At 32.8% G+C, this 15,276-nt stretch overlaps 1 pseudogene; it reads right to left on the bottom strand.

The window, feature by feature from the left end:
- Positions 1-3,061: 3,061 nt before the first annotated feature.
- Positions 3,062-6,054, bottom strand: LOC105178812 (receptor-like protein 7; annotated as a pseudogene).
- Positions 6,055-15,276: the final 9,222 nt, after the last annotated feature.

Below are 15,276 nucleotides of genomic sequence, written 5' to 3'. Positions count from 1 at the left end.
CAATTTCCTATATGCAGTCTGTTTGCAAGAAAAGAAAAATTAGTATCTCTTTCAGCCACAAATAATGATTTCGAGTATCAATAGAAACCACCCTTTTTTCAAAATAATGATTTATGGCATTTTGTTTGACTACTGCTAATCACATACCTTGATTTTAAGGCTATCACTAGAATACTTGTACAGCGACTGAGCAATATGTTGGATAAGATTATTAGCCCATCCCAAAGTACTTTTATTCTTGATCACTCTATTGGGGACAATATTCTGCTAGTCCGGGAACTCTTTACTGGTTACAACCAACAACGTCTTCCACCAAGGTGTGCTCTGAAAGTGGATCTACGTAAGACATACGACACTGTTGAATGGGATTTCTTAACATTGTGCTTCAGATTTTTGGATTTCCGCCTCTCTTTGTCCAGTGGATTTACGAGTGTCTCACTACCACATCTTTCTCGTTGGTACTTAATGGTCAACCACACGGGTTCTTCGCTGGTGCAAGGGGCTTGCGTCAGGGTGACTCGATTACTTATTTGTAATGGTCATGGAGATGCTGATGAAATATTTGGGATAATCGCTTCTCACGTCACATTTAACTATTTCCGATTGTCGTCCTCTGCTTACGAAAATTGAGATGCGTATCAAGAGATGGCAGGGCACAACATTATCATATGCAGGGCAAATTCAAATCATCAAATCTGTACTTATGGCATTGAGTATTTATTGGGCGTCTGCTTTCATACTCCCCAAGGGCGTCATCCAGGAAATAGAGAGGCACCTGCAGGGTTTTCTATGGAAGGAAATGTCTATAGAGAAGCTTCTTCGTCTCCGTCTCTTCTACGGTCTCTTATTGAGTATTGGATTGGTGATGGAGCTTCATTCTCTCTTTGGCATGATCCATGGCATAGCATGGGTCCACTTATTCTTTCATTCCCGAGAGGACCTAGCCTTACTAATACACTGACTAGTGCTTCTATTAACTTGGTTATGGTGGAAGGGCAATAGTGTTTGCCGATCATCACTACATCCAGGAGGTGTTTGGAGATTCTACATCAGTTACCAGTTGTGCATGGTGGCTCCAATCAAATTCTGTGGCATACTGGCACTGGCTCGCCGACTGTAGCTTCATTGGTTCGCCTCCTATCCCCGCCAGGCACCAAGGTAGGCTGGTTTTAACTCCTCTTGGGGCCCTTCAAAATTCCTCGACACACCTTCGTGCTATGGTTGGCTATTCTCGACAAGCTGTCCACAATGAACAAAACGTGGCTTTCTACCTCGTGTCCTTGTGCAATGATGATTCTACGGAGACGCACAACCACTTTTTCTTCAGATGTAGCTATTCCCGGCACTGCTTGCTGTGATTCGACGTTATATGCCAGTTCCTTGACCTAACCAATCTTGGTCTACAGATGTTACATGAGTTTCAACAAGATGGAGAGGTAAACATGTCATTAATGCGGCCTACAGAGTATTACTTGCTTCTCTGGTCTATTACATTTGGATGGAGCGGAATCGCCGTCTATTCGAGAACGTGGGCCGCCTTACACGTACTCTTTCTATTACTATTCTCGATGATGTAAGACACCGGATTATTACTACTGAATTACCATTTTTTGTTAGTTCATGTGGTCTTTATCGCTTATGGCGAATCCCTTGACCTGTCAGGGGTAAATCGTAAAAATGATTCATGATTATACTGTACTCGCATACTTCTTTTGTTTAATAAAATTTATATTTATTGGAAAAAAAAATCAGGTGATGTAGTGATGATCATTTCCTACATTTGCATGTGCCTCTCCAAATTCTTTTATCTACTTTCATTTTCGAAATTTTAGTATATTTAATTCATAATTTGATCATTGTCCGTATTCAAAAAATATAGTATTTGGCGGCTAACCTACTTATATAAAATATTTTTATAAGTTGATATATTTTATAAGATGTTGAAGTTTATTTTAATAATAAATTAATATTTAAAGTTTTCGTACAATAAGAGAACAAAATTTATAAAATGTTAGCGATTTCATTTTTCTGACTAATTTTAAAAAAACTTGAACTAATCTATTAAAACTTTTATAAATTATTTTGAAGAGCTTATATTGACTGAAATACCGTCTTTAACTTAAAAGATAATTATTCATTTGTGATTTAATATATTTCCAACATATATATTCAAAATAAGTTGAATTTTAATCTTGGACTTGGAGAGTATTTGAAGTTAATTATATAAAATTAATTAGTTGGTCGGACTAATCTCTATCGATTTGTATATTTTTTAATTCTTTAGTTGTCACCTATTCTTATATATCTGTGTTTGAATGAATAGATTATCAAGAACAAATTTTAAATAATTTCATACTAGATGATTTAAAATTAATTAATATTTTATAGAATATAATTCTAAATAGAAAAAGAAATTTAAAATCTTCTATAATATGAAATTACGTAAGCAATTTAAAAAACAAACCTGATAGTGAGAGTCTTTTAGGACTTGACATAGGTTGGGATCAATTAATCAAGTCAATATGTTTCACGTACCCATTTTCTTACCCTTTTAACACTCCATCTTGATTAAGATTTTAGAGATTTTGGACTATAGAATATTTTAGTCTTCATAACACAATTGACAAGTAACAATAAATTAATTTGAGTACTTATTTTTCTTTTTCTTCTTCTTCTTTCACTTTTTTTTTCAAGGTTAATTGAGTAAATTGCAACGAGCTCATCTAAAATTTGTTATAATTATGAACAAAATTATTATTTAAAAAATTACAAATACCCTCCTAAACTTAATGACCACCCAACAAATACTCTCTACAATGGCTAACAAATATCGCCTCATAACAAATATCACTCACTTTTTTGCATCTAGTTATTAAAGTATATATATCTTTTTTTAAAATAATGATTTATGGCATTTTCGTTTGATTACTGCTAATCACATGCCTTGATTTTAACATAAAAATTCAGTAATCTAAGAAAATATACTCAGGAAAAACTCCTTTTATTGCATGAATATCATACATAGCATTTATGGCTATTTCCCATGCTCTATTGTATAGTTTCAGCATTGGCGTCTTCTATTTGTTCTTCCTCTATGTCCTATTCTCCTGCCTTTGGGGTTAAATATCTTTTGAAAAGCTTGCTCAGTCAGATCATTGAACTTGTGTCTGAAGCTTCGACAAAAGAAAAGTAGCCAGAGAATGCTTCCTAAGCCAACAACATACCCAACTGCAACAGATACATAATCCCAATTGATGGCCTCGTCCTTTTGATGTGGATTAGGTGGTGGCACGTTGTCGTCTTCACCTGCATGCCTGCAACTTATGTTGAGAGGGAAACCACATAGCCCTATGTTTCCTTGGAAGGAATCTGTTGAAAACGTTTGAAACTGAGGGCCGCTTGGGATTGGCCCGATCAACTGATTGTTGGATAGATTCAAGACTTCAAGGAATGTGAGGCCTGTAAGCTCTTTTGGTATCCCATGTTAGCTGGTTCGTTGAGAGGTCGACTGACTCAATATACGTCAACTTACCCAATGATTTCGGAATTGTTCCTATGAAAGTATTGTGAGATAAGTTGAGAACGTGACGAGCTCTAAGATCACCGATTGCATCTGGTATCTCCCCTTGAAAATTATTGCAAGAGAAATCAATTGATGTAAAGATTGTCAAAATCTTCGCAAACTCCTGTTCTACCCTTTTTACGATTACTTTCACTGTTGCAAGGTAGTATTCAACACCAAATCCAAATCTTCTGTCGTAGTGATTGTAGTCACTTTCTAAGTGTGCGACCTTTTCTAGCGTCATTCCCCAGAAGCTCTTTATGTACAGATAACCAGTGAAATTGCTAGAAGCTATATCAATGATTTGGAGATCTTTCCAGCTTCTGCTACATCTCACTTGTCCATGGAATCTGTTAGAGCGCAAGATGAGGACACGCAAGCTAGATGGCAGCATGCATGGGAAACCATCATAGATGTTGTTATTTCCAACATTCAAGACCTGTAACGATTTGCAATTGGCCAAGGACACTGGGAGCCTCCCTTCTAAATAGTTCTGACTCATATCCAAAATTTTTAGACTACAATAGACAGAAAATGTATCCGGTATATGGCCACTGATGTTGTTCCCCCCAAGATTCAACACCGCAAGGTGCTCAACTTTTTCCACCAAACAAGGCGGTATGCTCCCGCTCAATCTATTGGCAGACAAGTCAAGAACATCAAGTCGAGTAGAAGTGCAAAAGGATGTCGGAATAGCTTCACTTAGGCTATTGTTCGAAAGAGACAAGTAAATTAGATAGTCAGTGGAGTTAACAATGTTAGGTGGAATGGACTTTTCAAAGTTGTTATTAGAGTAATCTATATAGTTAGCATCTTGGGGTAGAGGGGGCAACTCCCCCTGGAGTATGTTTGAGTGTAAGTCCAGATAACTAAGTGAACTAGGAAAGTGGTATGACTTCTGCAGACTAACCAACAGATTCGAAGAAAGATCCAAATGGGTAAGTGCTCCATTTCCAATTTCCCAAATCCAATTAGGTACTTCCCCAATTATCCTGTTATTTGAGAGGTCCAACATCTGCAGCATGTATTGATTTGTAAGATCAGGAATATTATGTAGATTGCAAGAAGCTAGGGCTAACCGGAAGAATAGCTGGGGAAACATTGATAAATTTGTATTAGTGATGCATATGTCGAAAGATAAATTGTTGTAAGAAAGGTCAAGGTCTATAAGACTGTGTAGCCTTTGCAACTTTCCTAGTTGAACTGTGCCATTGAAGAAGTTGCCAGAAAGGTCAAGAATTTCAAGCCTTTCTAGTGTGAAGAATGAATTGGGAATTTGCCCTTCCAGTTTATTACTGCTTAAATCTAGCACAAGTATGTTAGGAAAATGTAAAATTTAAAATTCATAAACTCGACCACTTAACTGGTTGTAGGAAAGTCGAAGTATTTGTAGTGAAGGAAGACTAAAGAGAGACTTGGGGATGCTCCCACTAAGTGAACTAATACTAAGGTCTACAGATTGAAGGTTCTTGGACATGTAAAATGGTGGGATTGAACCAGTGAAAAAATTCCAGGATAAGTCCACATGAATTAGCCCAGTTAGGGTAGAAATCATGGATGGAATAGGTCCAGTGAAGCTGCAGAAGTTCATATCTATCTCAGATAACATGCTAAGATTACCAATAGAATTTGGTAATGGGCCTGAGAAGTTAGTATATCAAAGCAACATAGTCCTAAGAGATGCATTTTGATGAAATTGTGGTATGGAGCCAGTGAGGAACACATTGTAGGATAAATCAAGATTCTCCAGGGTAGGTATTTGGATGATCATATTAGGGAATGAGCCTCTTAAATCACATCCACTGAGAGACAAGGTAGTCAGATGTGAAAAGTTAGCAAAGAAATGAAGAACTGCTGACTAAGAACTGCTGACGACATATGAATGCCATCGAGATAAAGCTCTCTTAGCCCGGTTAGATTCTGAAGAAGCATCTTCCAATTCAGATCTTCAATTTCTAGACTGTTATAACCGAGTCTATATGAGAGATCAAGAGTGACCAATCTCCTCATTAGTGAAACTTCAATTGGAACCTGTCCACGAAAACCAGCATCTGATAAATTCAAATGCATCAAATGTTTGAGGTTGAGAATCCCACCTGGAATCTGACTTCCAAAGTCATTCCCAGCCAAGTTTAGCTTCTCCAGGTACCGAAGGCTGAAAAGACTTGACATGTTATGAATTCCACCCGAAATTCCCTCCCAATCGAGCTGCAAACTGATCACATGCCCCACACCATCACATTCCACACCGTCCCAGTTGCAACAATCTTGAGTCTGATTCCAGAGCACCAGGTTTAGTGATCGAGTGCTGTTGAATATAAGATCGTTTTTCAATTCAAACAACAAACTTCTCTGATCCTCCAGGCATTGGCTGTAAGCATTTTGAATAAAACAATTAGTTATGCAAAATATTGAAAGTATGCAGATGAAGCAGAAGAAACACTGAGAATACAAAGAAATTCCCATAGTGAAGGATGGCTGCAGGAATATGAGTGAGTGGCAGGTGGCTTTAAATTGACTTCCATGTTTCTTACACGCCGACGACTTTCAAAGTCTTTCTATGGTGAGTTTGTTCTTTTAACACAAATTATTAATTAACAGTGACTGTCTTATAAATGTAGAGAAATAAAAATAGTAGAAATAACCAAATAGTGAAAATATCATAATTAAATTTGATAATCAAATGCAGAAATAATAATCATGGCCAAACAAATTCAATGTGAAAATTTAAATTTTTATCACGATTAATTAATATTTTGTCATGATTTTTAGCTATAGTTAAAAAATATCATGATTTTAATTTAGTTATGATTAATATTTTGGCCTCACTTGTTATTTTTTACTATATGAAGTTTTTTAGTTATTTAGTTATCCAAATTTGGTCCCAAACTATAAGATTTTTTTTTATTTTTTAAAAAAATAAAAATGATAGGAAAATTTTATTTTAATATACATAATAAATAGTTGTAAAATTATAATTATTTTTATTTCAAATAATTTTTAGGCTCTACTTACTATTTTTGAAATTAAATTTTATAATATATCAATGTTTGAGCACAATTTTATAATTATTTAGATTCGAGATAAACTGTAGCAACTATTAATTTTGTTTTAAATTGAATTTTTCTTATTAATTGTCTAAAAATATTTTAATAAATTTAAATCGAGATAAATTTTTTTTTGTACCCTTAAACAATATTTTTGAAGTTAAAATCAGTCTCATGTGAGCCAATAGGAGTTACAGCCGTTAACGGCTATGTGCGGATACATGGCCTCTGCAGTTAACTTAGGATGAAAAGGCGTGTTTTTGTATTTTATGGTATCAAAAGCGACACTCGCAATAATTATGACACCAAAAATAAAAATAATATTTTTTAACGGATCAAAAAATAATTTTATCCTCATATAAAGTTATATATCTAAATTAAAAAAAAAAATAAACATAATAATGAGAGTCTCTTTTGCCTTGACTGAGCTTGGGACCAATAATTAAGTCAAGTCAATATGCTTCATGTACCCATTTTCTTAACCTTTTTACATTCCATTTTGATTTAGAGACTTTCGACTATTGAATATCAGTCACCGCGCACAATTGACAGGTAATTATTTATTAATATATAGGCAATACGAAGGAATTAAAAAAAATATATTTTAAATTATTCATACTTTTACAATATAAAAATTATGTAATAAACTAGATATACAAATATAGTAGATCTTAAATATTTGAATTAATTTTTTGTATCTCGTTATTAAATACTTCATTATAATACATTGGGAGTTTAGATTATATTTAAAAGGACTCTAAAGAAAATATTTATTTCAATTTGTACTCCAGTTCAGTAGAGAGCACTCCCAGAATAATTATCCATCTTACAATATAATTAAGTTTATTTTTGACACTTTTAATATTACTTTCTTAAATACTAATCAGAAGTACTATTTTCAGCTTTTCTGCCTTAAAAAAACAACTTCTGAAATATTTGAAATACCAATTTCTATTTTTGAAACGGCAATAAAAAAAAAAGCACTTTGTTGTAAATAAATTACCGTTTTAAATTTATTTTTAAAATTTTATATTTAAAGTTGATACTGGAGTTTCAAATAATTTGAATAATTTAATAATAATTAAAATTACACTTCACATATTAATTATTTTAAAATTTATATATTTTATTTCCTATCTTATCTAATTATATTATTTCATTCACGTATTATTATTTGATTAATTGATAAGATGATTTTTTTTGGACTGATGCAAGTTTTATTAGTTAGTGTATGAATAAAATATTTTATTGTTTAGCAGGAGCATTATTAAATTAAACACATTTTGTTAGTATCTTTTAAAAAATTAATATGAAATAAAATTTATGATTTTTTGTGAAAAAAATAATTATCAGTGACAAACAATAAATAAACTAAATAGTAAAAATCTTTTTATATAGCAATAAAATAATCTTCAATCAATTAAGTTTATTTTTGACGTGATTGTTCTCCAAATATTTTTCAATTTAGCTTTTATTTGCATTTTGTTTCTTTTACAAATCTTATCATCTTGAAGATTGTTTCCGTTTACCAAATAAATTCCTCTATTAGTTAAAATTTATCAAAATTTTTATATTAATTTAGATTAACGAATGAACTTATTTTTTAGATGGAAACAAACTTCAATAATGGTAAATGTAATGTCCCAAGGTATAAAAAAATTATATATAATTATACTAAATTTTAGAGGGGTGAGTGCAATTATCCCTTCTACTAATCTCTAATGAAGAACGTAAAAACCCGCTCCTATCAGACTCTTTTATTAAAGTAAACGTACATGATATCTCGAATTAATTAGTGTTCTAATTTCTATAACACAAAATAAAAAAAAATGGGCATTTTTAATGTTTAACTTTGGAATAAATTTGTATAAGATATAATGTTGGTGTAAGAATCTAAATACATTAAATATAATTGGATAGTATTTTGTAAGTTATTATTCTTATTAAATTAATGTATTATTTGGGCTTCGATGCATTTTTAGTTTTATAATTGAGATTATTTGTGTTTTCGCCTTATAACTTTTTAGGATAATACTTTCATCCTACATCCTTTTAATTTTTGGGTTATTATATACCCTTCTCATATGGTCTTTTAAAATTTGGCTATTATTTTTATTAGCTCATTTTGTTCTTTAATTTTTTAGAATTAGAATTTAATTTTATATTTTTTTATTTTCACAATTTAACCCCCCCCCCCTTTTTTTGGAGTTCACCCTTTCACTGGTGGTGGTAAACTCCGGCTAAAAAAGTACTAAAATTGTGAAAATTTAAAAGATGTTTGACCAAAATATCAATCTAAAAAGTTAATTAAAGAAAATGCCAAATGACCTATTTATGGGACAAAAAATGCATTTAAGCCTATTCACTAAAAAAAAGGTGGAATTTGGCACGATCTAACCAACCGCTCTAAAGCCCATTCCATCTTGGAACGGATTTTGGAATACATCAGGAACGGATATTAAACATGACTCAGGTGCAATATTTTTTTTGGGTTCTAAATTTGGAATGGTCGATCCGTTCCAAGTTGAGGTCCAAAGTAACAGTTACTAAACATTCCGTGCCAAAATAGTAACGAAAAATTATTGGAACTCAGTTTGGAACACTATATTAGATTTAAGAATGGTCACAACCAAGCCGTTCCTATATCTGTTGCAATATATGTCCCAAAAGTAACATTTCGAAAATGTATTCCAAAATGAGGTATAATTTAGAATGATTTTTGTACACTCTTAATAAAATATGCCAAAATCTGTTCCAAAATATGAGTTTTATTTTAAAAAGCAATATGTTTCTAAAACTGTTTCAAATGCCGGTACAAATTGGAACAATTCTTTTAAAGTATTTTCTAGTTGTTACTGAGTCTGTTCCAACTAATCATCAACGACTATATTTCGACGGTCTAACTTACCGTTCCAAAAATCATCTCAATTATTGTTCGAAAAATATGAATTAACGGCTACTTTGTAATGGCTAGATATGTGTTCTTATCCCCGTTCCAAAGACTGTTTCAATTTTATCTATATAAATGTGTTCCTCCATTTAATCTTCTTACGTTCTTGTTATTTTCTCTGTATTTTCTTAATTTCTCTCAAATTCTTTTATATTCTCAATATTCTACTAATATTTTTGTACTCTTGTTCGTGAAGTTTGTTTGTAATTTTCTTTGATATTTGGAGTTATTTTGATCACGTAACAATTTTAATCATTTATTTGTCAATTGATTATATATTTATTCTAATTTTGTTATAATTAATTAATTTAATGATATAATAATATATGTGTGTGTGTGTAGGACTAATTATCATATTAAAACAGTTGAGGAGATGGATGTATGAGAAAACCTTCCGAATAGGCGGGGTCTTACTCCAGAGTTTCAGGATGGTGTTGCTACATTTATAGAATAGGCGAAGTCTCACATCCAAATATGGATAGTGAGAAAATTAGGTGTTCTTGTCGGAACTGGAAAAATAAAGTTTTTAAAACCACGAACGAGATAAATTTCGACCTGTTTATGAAATATTTTATGCCGGAATATTATAACTGGACTTGTCATGGCGAGGAGAGAGTGTAGGAATATTTTGAGGTCGTCATGGCGGCCCCATTACAGGAAGGAGCAAACTCCCGTTTCTCATGTTATGCAGGGCATGAGTACGCCTTGGGGTGATGCGGCACAAATGGATTGGGCACAGAGGATGGTTTTTGATACCGCCGAGCCGGCTGTCTGGTCTTCTAATTATAACCAAGATGGTGTGCCTGATGATGGTACGAAGTTATGTCGTACTGATACAGGGCCTAGTTCATATTACGGTAGGAGCCCCTACGATTATGTATCTGGGCTGGCAGATCGGTTTCACGATATAGTGCATGCTACCAAGCAGCCATTTTGGAACGGTTGCACAAATCTCAATTGAGGAATGTATCTGAGTTGGTGAATATCAAAGTCGAGGGTCACATTTCTTAGTATTTATATGATCGAATATCGAAGTGGGTTGACCATATATTGCCCCGCGACCACACCCACCCCAGGATTATTATAGTACGAAGAAATTGATAAGAGACTTGAACTTACCTGTGAGAAGATAGATGTGTGTAAGAAGAATGAAATATTGTACTAAAAGAACGATATTAATTTGGACTACTGCAAATTTTATGAAGAGGCTGGAACAAATCGATTAGGGAGAGAAATCATAACGTATCGTAAAAGTTCAAAATAATAATGATGTGAGCTACTATGCACATATCTACGTGTGTATTAAAAATATATATTAAACAATTAAACGTCAATGAGATTGTTGAAAATGCGATAGACAACAACAATAAAAATAAAAATAAAAATCAAAGCTCTATGTCAAAATTAAAAGAAAAAATTCAATGTATGTGTGAGTATTATATTATATAATAGAGATGGACACTAAAAGTTATAAATTAGAACGATAAGATTACATCACAAAGAAAATATATAACACCAAATTATCTAAAAATAAAACTTTTATGAATGAACACACCAAAAATAAAAAGAAAGTGAAATAGGTATTATTTAAAGATAAGATAAATGAAAACTAGAAATATAAATCAAAATTAAGTGAGGTTTTATTTTATTTTATTTTATTTTTAAAAAAAATAAGTGGGTTACGAGTTATTGGTACAAGCGTTGGGTCAACTGTAGTCGAACCAGTGACGTCATATTTATATCATAAATAGTTATTAATATTGAAAAAAATAATAAATAATAAATAATATTAATATACTCAACAACCTGTCTTTTAAAAAAAGAAATCGTTGTTTTCTTTGATATTAATAGTTCAATAATATATAAAATATAATAAAATTAAATTAAAAACAAACTTACAAAGCTCAAATATAGGAAATTAGTTTATGTATTTCAAAATTTAACAAAAAATAAGATACAGTAAATTATCAGAGATACTTTAACAGAAATAGCAAAACTAAACTGAGAAGAGAAATTGAGATTTTATATTTAAAAATAACATAAAATAGTTAAACTTAATAAGGCACTTAAAAGAAATAATACACATTTTAGAAGAAAAATTATAGAAATTATCATGTATTCACACTTATTTGTTACATGACTGGTTCAATCAATCGAGTTTGGATTATACGGTTCATCGGTTGAACCACTATGGTCAAATGATTTTCATGAAAAAAATAATTTTTTGGCTCCTCCGATTTTCTATTTCATGCCATAAAGAAGGTTTAGTGCTTTTTGAGAAGAAAACTTCTATTTCTGTCAATAAAATTAAACTTTTAGGAGTTCTTATTGACAAAGCAGGAATTGAGTTACATGATCATATTGTGGAGAAAATTCACAATTTTCCAGATATTCTCAAGGACAAGAAGTATTTGCATAGCTTCTCGGGATTTGTTAATTTCACAGGCATCTTCATCAAGGATCTTGCAAGATATAGGAAGGATTTTCGACCACTTTGAAGGAAATAGAAAGTTCAAAGTGGAAATGGGAAGAAATCTATACAAAAAGAGTTCGTGAGCTGAAATAGGTTTGCAGTAACCTGCCAAAGCTTGGTATACCACAAGACGAGGATGAATTGGTGGTCTACACAGACGCCAATTACTATAGATGGGCAGCGGTGCTCATGAAAAGACAACTACAAGGGAAGAACCTTATGGATATACAAGAGGGTTGTTCTCATAACAACAAGCCAAAGTTTGGCACATTAATGAGAAGGAAGCTTTGCGGTTTGAAAGACTTTTAAGAAATGACCTTTATTTTACTAGCCTAAGAATTCATTTGAAAAGTTTATAATACAAATGTTAAGATTTTCTTAAAAAATAAATTAGAATTTTAAATAGAGAAAGCTCGTATTATCAGATGCAAGCTGAATGCCAATATAATTGTTATAATATTGTTGTTATAGAATCTTATAACAATGTTCTTGCAGATTTCCTAGCAAGAGATGGAGGTATCTGAAGTGAACTCCATCTATTGAGACTCAGCACCTCCGGGAAAAAACCTCGAGGAGCTTGAGAAGTAGTTCGGACAGATAGCGGTAAATGCCCAAGTTGCAGGACAAATTTAAAGAGCTGATCTAGACACTGTCCAGGTCGCCATAAGAAGTTCCTTATTAGCATCCACTTAGCGATGGAACGACCGCGAACCAATTCAGAAGGCATCACATTCGGGGATGACTCATGAGTTGAGGGAGCATGACCCTAAATATGCCCTTAGAATGCAGGGCTCTAAACCTCTTTAATCGTATTCAAGTACTAATTGGACAAAGCCATCGTCAGACTCTAGTGAAATGGCAATAATTGAGTCATAGGAAGTGCAAACTCATGATGATTCAAGTCAACCCAACACCTCTGGTATTAAAAAGGGAGAGATTAGCCTAAGGCCGATGACCGACACTTATAAGGTTAATGCTAATGAACTGATATCTTCTTCTGCTTCTCAAGGTTATTAGCGAAAGTGGAAAAAATTAATTTCTCGTAGAGGAATAAATCCTGACAAGACCATCATCGAAATCTCCGAAAACTATAATAGGGTCTAGATGTTAGAGAGGCCCAAACCAGATGATGTAAAAAAATGGTATGATTTTGGAGGTCTAGCTTCAGTTCATACTATGCCACACAGTGTTTTTAGGAAATTTCAAAACTTCTCGAGTGGAATAACCCCCCCTTAAAGAGAGGAGATATTCTAGAGATAAAATCTACATTAGTAGCCCCAGAGACTGCAGAAAAAGGGTATCATCCATCATTTCATTTTATGAAGTTGCAGAGGCCGGACATGGTAGCTTTCAACAGAACCAAAGCTGCCTCAAGAGAAGCTCCACTGGTGTTCGCCATAAGTGAAGATGACATTTCCACCAGAAGAGCTTGGGGATTATGGGTCTGTCTCACCGAGATGGACAAAGTCAAGTATCCGTTTAAAATATTTTCAAAAAATTAAATGAATCATTCATATTAAATTCCATGACAGAGAAAAGCACCGAATTTGCTGAGAGCATGTTTGAGAAGAAGAGAATGTTGATATGGGAAAATAAGCTACCAGAAATCGAGTCTACAAGGATGAAAACATACAACATGCTGCATGTTGGACAATGGCATAACCATGTATGCCCTTGCTGTGAAAAACAAGAAAAACCCTTATTTGGGACTAAAATTCGGGTTACCCAACAGAAACCCGAGTCGAAATTAGACAAAGGTAAAAGAAAAAATATTTACAAGACAAAGTAAAATTCAAAAGATGTAAAAATTCAAGAGTGGGACTGTCGGCAGAATATAACAACTGCCAACAGTGAGAAAGTTGAAAATCCAACTAGCAATCAAGTGGTCGACAAGCTATCGTGGCCAACACCTGGAAAGGATAAGAAGATGACAAACGCAATGATGTCATTCAAAAAAGACAAGAAGAGGACAAATGCAGTGACTTCATCAAAAATCAAGTTTGAATTCTGTGTTTGGAGTCCAGACGACTATAAATAAGGAGTAACTAAGCAGATGGTGATCATCAGAAAAACATCTCCAACTCTTCAAAATATAATATTCCGAGTTCAGAGTCTTTGTATTTATAAATTTCTTAGTTTATGGGGCATTCCTCAACAAATCAAGACCTCTATCATATGAGAGGCTAAATAGTTGTCTCCTCCAACGGAGGATATAATATTTATGTAATATTTCATATATTTCTTCAATAAAAGTAAGATTTCTGTTCAACTTGTTTGAACGAAATAGCTTTGTGCTGTTTATTGCTACCTACGAACCATTTGCTGGAGTAGTGTGGTTGGAGGAAGTTCGTAAAATTGAGGACTTGTAATACCCAAAAACAAGGTGGTCAGAACAAGATATGAATTTATGAGGGCTTAATTTATTTCGGAAGCATGTTGGGTCATATTAAGAGCATGTAAAAGGACTACTAAGGCTATATTAACGTTTTATCATCAAAAGGGTATCATGGTCAGAGGGTAGTAACCGCGCAAATTTTAATAGATACAAGGCATAAATTGCCACCCTGTTCATACAGACCTGTTTTCCCACTACCCTATAGATACGGGGCAGTAATTGCATTTAAGCCTAATTATAAATACCTTTTCTTTGTTTGAAAAACTATAAATGTCCTCCTGATATTTGATAAAATTATATAATTTTTGGATGGAGGTTTCAAATTGCTAGCTCTACCCTTGTTATAGTTTTTTCTTTTTGTAAAAGAATAAAAATTTTAAAAAAGATGGACTTGTTGGATGATTTTTTTTAAAAAAAAAATTATCCATTTCGTTCAATTTTCTAAAAAAATTAAAAAATAAATAAAACTATAATTCATAACACAAGGGCATTTTGATTAACTCACCACAAAATATGAATGGAAACATAACGAGGACTACTGGATTTGACTAGTTGTTAACAATCGTTATAATTAGATTGTATTGAAAGAATTTCAAATAGTGAAGACATATTTGTAATTACACAAAATCTCAAAAGAACTCGTTGTAATTTATTCTTAAGATTAATCCCAATTAATTATACACATATGTTTGTAAATTGTATAGGAGCAAACACCCTCTCTCTCGTGTTTGTTCACTATTTTAAGTATTGAAAATGTTTTGTATGTCATCATTTTATGTAACACACACTAACGATACTACGACTGTATCTTCTCTAAGTATCTTATTTAAAGTAAATCGTGTTATATGT

The sequence above is a fragment of the Sesamum indicum genome, linkage group LG13 (genome assembly GCF_026168435.1).
Source record: "Sesamum indicum cultivar Baizhima isolate 11 linkage group LG13, ASM2616843v1, whole genome shotgun sequence".
Classification (NCBI taxonomy): Eukaryota; Viridiplantae; Streptophyta; class Magnoliopsida; order Lamiales; family Pedaliaceae; genus Sesamum; species Sesamum indicum.
Note: the sequence above shows the minus strand (reverse complement) of the source record. Positions and strands in the feature narration are given on the sequence as shown.